This window comes from Salarias fasciatus, chromosome 12 (assembly GCF_902148845.1).
Source record: "Salarias fasciatus chromosome 12, fSalaFa1.1, whole genome shotgun sequence".
NCBI classification, from domain to species: Eukaryota; Metazoa; Chordata; class Actinopteri; order Blenniiformes; family Blenniidae; genus Salarias; species Salarias fasciatus.
Window position 1 is genome coordinate 25108915 of NC_043756.1, and position 7904 is coordinate 25116818.

Here is a 7904-nt window from a genome sequence, read left to right on the forward strand (position 1 = left end):
TCTTTAAAATGAATCAGAATGACAAAGGCAAGACAGACTGGAAATTATGTATTGATAAACTGTCAGGAGAAGGAGAAAAATAGTTGGTACAACACCAGAAACGTAACCAGCAGAGAGGTTTGGAGCTGCAGAGTTTCGGGGTTCACACACCAGTGATGCTACATGATTAAAGCCTGACTCATTGACACTCATTAACAGTGATTAACACTCATTACCAGCTCGGTCCCTCAGGCTACAGGTTACAGTTCACACAGTATGCAGATAGAGGATACACACTGCGCTGTGTGAACTGTAAGCTGTGAGCAGCCTCATTGCTGAGGATGTGTGGAGGTAAATCAAATAGAATAGAAATATATGAAGCACTCGTACTTTTAATAAAGTAAAAAAAATTACTCATCTTTTAAACAAGTGGTATCGGTGAATCCTTAGAAACTAACAGCGTAATAAAAATGATGACATTTGATGGCAGTTTATTTTCACGTTATTCACCGCAGCTGGATATGATCATTCTGTGGTTCTCCACGTGTTCAGCTTCATATGGTGATGTCCACTAGAATGAGGAGGGGGTAGAGGGTCTGGGGGGTCTGGAGGGTCTCGAGCAGACGTGTCAAACTCCAGTCCTCAGGGGCCGGTGACTCTTCATGTTTTCGATATCTCCTAGTTGTAACACAGCTGATTACAATGATTGGGCTTTTCTACAAGCCTGAGGATGAGATCAACATGAGATTGAGGTGCGTTGCAGCAGGGAGAGAGCAAAAAACATGCAGGGTGCCGGCCCTTTTAGGATTTAGTTTGACACCCCTGGCCTAGAGGGTCTGGGGGGTCTGGGGTGGGTCTGGAGGGTCTGGATGGTCTGAAGGACGTAAAAGGTTTGGGGGTCTGGAGGGCCGAGAGGATCTGTGTGGTCTGAAGGGTCAGTCTGGGGATCTCGACGCTGTGGAGAACCAAGCAAGTCGAAATGGCCGGGATGCCTAGAGTGTCTGAAAGGTCTGTAGTGAAGTGCAGTGTGTCTGGAGAGCCTAGAGGATCTAGAAGGTGTGGAGTACTGGATGACATAGAGGGTTCAGAGGATCTAGAGACAGGAATCTCCAACCCTGTACCTGCAAAGCCCCTATCCAGCATATTTTAGTTCTCTCCCTGCTTAACACACCTGAATCTAGTGGTTCTGTCCTCACCAAGGAGAAAGCAGATCCAGTAATGAGTAACAGGGGCTCTGCAGGAACAGGGTTGTTGGGAGGGTCAGTAGGGTTTGGTCGCTTGCCTATGAGCCTCTGGTCCTCAGCCCAACCCAATCTAAGATGTTCTCCGTCTGAACACAGCTGCTTGTCATTGCACTGATTCAGCAACGTGCTGCAAAGCCAAATAACCACACATCGTTTTCACAATGCCGATGCACACATGGAAACAAACACATTATAAATTCCATACACAGACATCATGGACCGTCGTGTTAGTGTGACGGGAGGGACGATAACTGTTACTGCTGTTTACGCGCAACAAATTCAAGTGAAATTGGATGGTTTTGGGTGTCTGTTTACACAACAAGCCTCTAAGAACGCAAGGTTTTAGAAACGGCTTCCAGAGTGGAACTCTTTGAAAACACTGGGTTCTGCCTTCATAGAAATGGGAGAAAACGAGTCTTTCTGGGAAACACTTGAAGGTTGAGGTGTTGCTATCGCTCAGGTGCAGCACAGCCGTAGTAGTTCTGCACATGCTCAGTAGATGGGCAATAACAACAGCGTTTTCCTCCAGAGTGTCATGACTCCCAGATTTCCCTGGTCCAGGTCTTAGTCCATATTGTCCTGGTTCTGGTCCTGGTCCATATTCTTCTGGACATTTTAGTGTCCATATTGGTGTTTTGTCCATATGAATGTCTGTGTTCTCCATTGTTAATGAGTGTATTGTTCTCTGCAGTGTGTGGATTCATTCCTAAAACAAACAGCAGCAACATTCTAACTGTGTTATTCTCAGTGTTTCAGTCATTGCAGTTGAAACGGATACCGTTTTCAGAATGTTTCCATTTAAATAGAGACTCATGAAACGATGCATTTTCTCCTAAAACGTCGTTTGATCGCTGCTGAAGTTAAACTCCTGCAGCTCAGCTTCAGGGTGACTGATTATGTTTCATACTTCCAAAGCTTGTGATGCTAACCTGTTATTTCCCAAATAATAAATGTTGCCCGTCAGTGTTGTTTTTGCCGCATTATGCAGTTATCAATACGATCGCCATACGTTCTCTGTCAATAGACGTGTGATTAGTGTTCTGCTTATTGAATCACAAGACTCATGTCTTGCTGACTTTATTTATATCAGTAAGTCCGACAGAACGTCAACAATGGTTCCAACAAAACATCTGAATGGTATCAATAAATGCTTTTGTTGTTTTAGCTGTCTTGCCCCTTTCATGTTCATTACAATGTGGTGATATTTTTAGCTGACCTAAGGTACCTACTTCTTTAGAGTCAGCAGTCATAAGCAAAGTTCAGTACGAACGGCGAACTGATGAAACCAGGGCAGCTGACTATGGACCTTAACCCTTCCATCCAACGCACACAGTCATCTTAAAAGACACCGTATCTGACAGTAAACCTGAGATGATTCTACATGGAAAAGAAACTTTTTAATCCTCCCTTGTGGTCTTATGTCACTCATCATGCTTTGTTGGTGTTGTACATGAACACTTCAGGTGGTGAAGGACACCCTTATTATTTTGTTCAAACTGCTGTCCCCAACTTGAATTTACTCTTAAAATGTTTTTGATCTACATTTGTGTGTGTATGTGTGTGTGTGTGTATGTCTGTATGGGTGTGTGTGTGTGTGTGTACATTGCACAAAGTGTGCATGAAAACTTGTAACCACACAGATCTGCACAGCTATAAAAAAAAAAAAAAACCCCTCCACATGTCATGTTATCAACCTGCATTACTGCTTCTTTTAAGATTAATAAAGTTTATTTGAATGAGATTTTGTCTGTCTGTTTGGATGGATTGATGACGGTTCGATTCGAACCATCCACCCCTTCACAGAAAATATCTGTGAAGAGCTCAGGCTGTAGTTTTTTTGATCAATAAGAATGCGCTGTGCCACAGGTCTTTCAGCTCCAGCCAGACCAACAGATCACAGTTCAACACAGACCTGCATGCCCGAAACACTTTTCCTGAGAACATATGAGCAGAGACGATAACGATGACTGAACTTGGCCCCTCTCCTCTGAGTCTGGTTCTACAGAAAGTCCTCTCCTCTGCATCTGGTTCTGTTCTACCATTGCTATTGTTCTCTGCAGCATGTGTGTGGTTTCATTGGAGAAAAAAACAACAGCACCAACTCGTGGCCCTAAATATGAAACTTTTCTGAAACAAAAAAGCAAACCTGATGTGTTTCACTGGAAATGTTGCAGTGTAAATAGGGCCTAATATACAACAGGTTCTACAGTGATGAAAACATCACTTTTCAAAAGTATAAAGTTGTTCTGATTCAGACAGATACAAGTAGAATCAAAGACATATGCAGCGAGGCAGACACAGCTGTGTGTGTGTGTGTGTGTGTGTGTGTGTGTGTGTGTGTGTGTGTGTGTGTGTGTGTGTGTGTGTGTGTGTGTGTGCGTGTGTGTGTTTAATGGACAGTAATAACAGCAGGAGTGAACAAGCCGATAGAGAGAGGAAAGGCAGAACAAATACGGCTGCTCCTCCTGCTGTTCCATTGTCTGATCCACAGCTGAGGCTCTGGGCGCTGCCTGCCGTTCCTCACTCAGCACAAACTCCACTTCCAGCCTCGAGCCGATCGGTGCCTCACGGCGCGCTCCCGAGAGCATCATCTTCCAACCCTGTCATGCTGGGTGACCTGTGGGGCACAGCGCAGGTGAACTGGTCCACAGGGGACATTCAGTCCTGTGGGGGCGCTTGCTTCAGGAAATGTCTCAGAGCAGCGCCTCACCCATGGTGTGAAAATGGTTATTAATCGACGAAGAACCATAAAGATTTACAGCTTTAGAAGTCTGAACTCAGCCTCATCAGACAGTCTATCTCTGAATGTTCTTTTGTTCTCTCTCTCTTGAACCCTGAGGGATCGCAGTTCATTGTACAAACTGTAACCAGAATTATCAGCTGTACATCATAAAAGGCCTTTGCAAACAGCAGCAGAGGCCAGTGAACAAACTCTGTTCACTGTTGAACCAAGGTGCTGCTCAGCTGCGGCATACCTTGCCCTCGGCTCCTGGTCTTCATTTCTCTGTCTCTTGCTGATTTCTGACTCCGTTTTCAAACTTCACAGAAGGATTTCCAGAAGATGTTCCTTTCAATATTTAGGTGACTGTAGAAATGAAACATTAGTATCTGAGGTTTGTCAGTGGAAAGATCATAAATGCATTTTCAATTTAGTTTTAAAGTGCTGTGAATAAAATTAAACAATTGCTGAAGTTTACAGATCAGCACTTGGAAGGCAGCAAGAATGGTGCCAGACTGCTTTTTGTTGAGTTCCCATCAGCTCAGCTTCATCCAGCCTCACATTTTGGCTGAGAAGCTTCTTCGTGTCCATGTATGTCTTTTGGGTTGAATCACTGATTTCAGTCAGGGTGAACGGAGGACTGTCCAGCGTCCTGGCATCCTCCACTGGATCAGCTCAAGGCTGTGTTTTACCTGCTATTTAACATATTCTACACACAAATGGCTGTGTCAGCCACCTCGACGACAGATAATAATAACAATAATAATAATAATAATAATAATAATAATAATAATAATAATAATAATAATAATAATAATGATAATAATGCATTGGTTTTATATAGTGCTTTATTGACACTAAAAGACGCTTTACATTGCATTATTCATTCTCTCCATACTGGACGTAGCCACAGCTGCCCTGGGGCAGACTGATGGAAGCGAGGCTGCCAATCTGCGCCATCGGCCCCTCCGACCACCACCAACTATTCACTCTCACACTACTTTAATACTTAGGCAAATACTTAGGGGTCCTGGATGTGGGGTTCGGTGTTCCCTTGCCTTCCGGGGGTGTCTCCCACAGGATGTGACAGTTGGATGACGCGGGAATGTGAGTGTGTTTGGGGTAGGATGGACTGTGTGTGTGTGTGTGTGTGTGTGTGTGTGTGTGTGTGTGTGTGTGTGTGTGTGTGTGTGTGTGTGTGTGTGTGCGTGCTTGTTAGCGTGTGCGTGAGAGTGTGTGAGTGTGTTGGAATGTGAGTGTGTGTGTGTGCGTTTGGTTTAGGGATGAGTGGTTGTGTGTGTGCGTGTGTGCATGTGTGTGTGTCAGTATGAGTGAGTGGGTATGAGTGTTGGGTTGGGGCGGGGGGGAGTGAGGCGGGAGCGGACAGGGGGTGGGAGGGGTGGGCCGGGCGGTGGACGGGGGGGGTGGGTTCCGGGTGGGGGTCGTGGGGGAGGGGGGTGGGGGGTGGGGGGGGGGGGGGGGGTGATGCCCTGGATCTCGGGGTGCGTGGCCGGAGCGCTGGGGGGTGTACTGGCCTGGGGTGGGTAGCCGCCCGTGTGGGCTGGTTCTCCCGGGTGGGTCATGGCCCTCCGCCTGGGTGGGGGGTTGGCTCCTGGGCTCTTGGGCCTCGGGCTCTCGGCCCTGCCCGCCCCGGGCATCCGGCGCCCGGGGTGGACCGGCTCCTGCCGGTCGTGGCTCCGCGGGGCCCGGGCCCCGGGACTGCCGGGGTCCCCGACCGAGGCTTTCCTCTGCCCCGTTTCTGGACCGGAGCGTGGGCGTCTGCCTGGGGGGGCGGCTTGGATCCGGGCTCTGTGATGTCCGCCGGCTGTCTGGGCTCTGAGGGCCTCTCTGGCCTGCTTCTGGCCTTCTCAGAGGTCAGAGGTCATATATGCATGATCACTATCACCATCACTGTCACCATCATATTCACATGATCACGTTGATCTTTAATCACTCTTCACATACTCGGTTACCTTGTCTTCTTGTGGTGGTTAGAATAATGGTGATCTGTAGCTGACCTCTCTTGATGCACGCCCCTAGTTTACTACTAGTTACGACTAGCTATATTCAAAAAAAAAAAAAAAAACAGTTTGTGGTGTCCTTGCATTTCCTTCCTCCCCTACACCTCCTTTTATTTTTGTGGCCTGGTCTGTTCACTAATATGGTTCGGAAAAAAAAAAAAATGTATGTATGGTTCTGTAATTTTCTGTGTTGGTTGTCAGCTCTGTTTTGGTGTTGTCTAGATTGGGGGTTTGGGATTGTTCTAGGTTGCGTGTGGTGCGTCGACAACACTGTTTTGTATTGTGACTTTGTACATAGGTTGTGCCCCCCCCCCCCCCCCCCCCCCGTTCTCCCTCTCTTTATCTTTCTCTCTTTCTGTCCCTGCTCTCTGAGCGTTTCCGTCCCGGTCCTGTCCGGCAGCCATGCCGGATGCCAGCTTTAAATAAAGGCAGCAGCAGGAGGAGACTCAGTCTCGTCCTGCTGCTAACATTAAAATCTGTTCGGATAGTAAAAGGCTACAATCATACAATATTGCACGCCCCAGCTGCCGAACAGGACAAGGGAAAAAAAAAAAAAAAAAAAAAAAAAATACTTAGGCAAATTGGGTGAAGTGTCTTGCCCAGGAACATAACAACAGTTTTACATCTGCGGGAGCGGGGATTGAACCGCCAACATTTCGGGTATAAAACAACCTGCTCTACCACCTGAGCTACAGATGCGTCCTGTTGATGCTTTGGTGATCGTCTGCCTGCTCGGTGATGAGGAAGCTGGACACCAGGAGCTTCTTGATGCTTTTATAATGTGGCGTGAAGAAGCTTTCTTTCAGATCGATGTTAGTAAAACAATAAAGATCTGACAGATCCTTCAGTGGAGTGCGGTCCATGACCAGCCCGTAAAGCTGCTACCTCAGCTCTAGTGAGTGTTATCAACAGCAAACTTTGAACGCTGAGCAGAGGAGGAGGCAGGCAAAGCACTTTTTCTGATGTAATTTATTATATACTGTTGTGTTTGCACTGAACTACGCTTGACTAATGCCAGATTCTCCACTGATATTACTGTCTTTTTACTGTTTTGCAGCATTTTTCACATTCTTGTAATGACTGCACAACAAATTCCGTTTAAAGGCGAAAATTCTAAAGTTGATGTTGTGTTCTAAATGGTCGAACTGAAGCATCCTCGACACGCCTGCAGTCTGGAGGGACATTAGTTTTACAGGAGTTCTTCGGATGAATGCACAAAAATATGTAAACATAAATCAGTTTGCATTTAAAGCTTTCAACTTGTCATCTGACGAGATGAGCTTCATTATCTGCTTTTGGACTTTGTTTCACTTAATGTTTCATAAAATCCCCTTTTTCTCATGATAACAACTATGTGGGTGTAAACTTTTGAGTAACCATTAGGAAATTATCAGTCCACTCAATCAACTGTAACTCATGGCCTCTTCTCTTGAAAGATAACAGGATGAACACTTTGAAACATCAACCTATTTATAAACCACCGGTGCTACTTTGCTTCACTTCAGGTTTTACACATTTTAACTTTGTGTGTGTCAAATCAGAGCGATGTCTGTTGACGGCATCGTCATCTTAGGAAACAGTCACAAAAATTAATGAACCCTCAAATGTAGAGGCTTCATTAACTATGAAACTATGAAACTGTACTATGAAACAGTTTTTGAAATGTGAGATTTTTTTTTCTTTATTCACTCCTTCATTCATATTTATTCATTTATATTCATTCTTATTTTAACGTCTGGAGGTGCTGACAGCAAAAATTGCTGCACTACTGTCTGAACCAGGTTATGATGAAAATAATATATCACGATTGTGCTTGATTTCAAAAATAGCTATATATGTATGTGTGTGTGTGTGTGTGTGTGTGTGTGCGTGTGTGTAGTGTTGGGTGTATCAGGACTCAAATTAAATTGTAATTTATGGATGAATATTGGACAAAGGAAA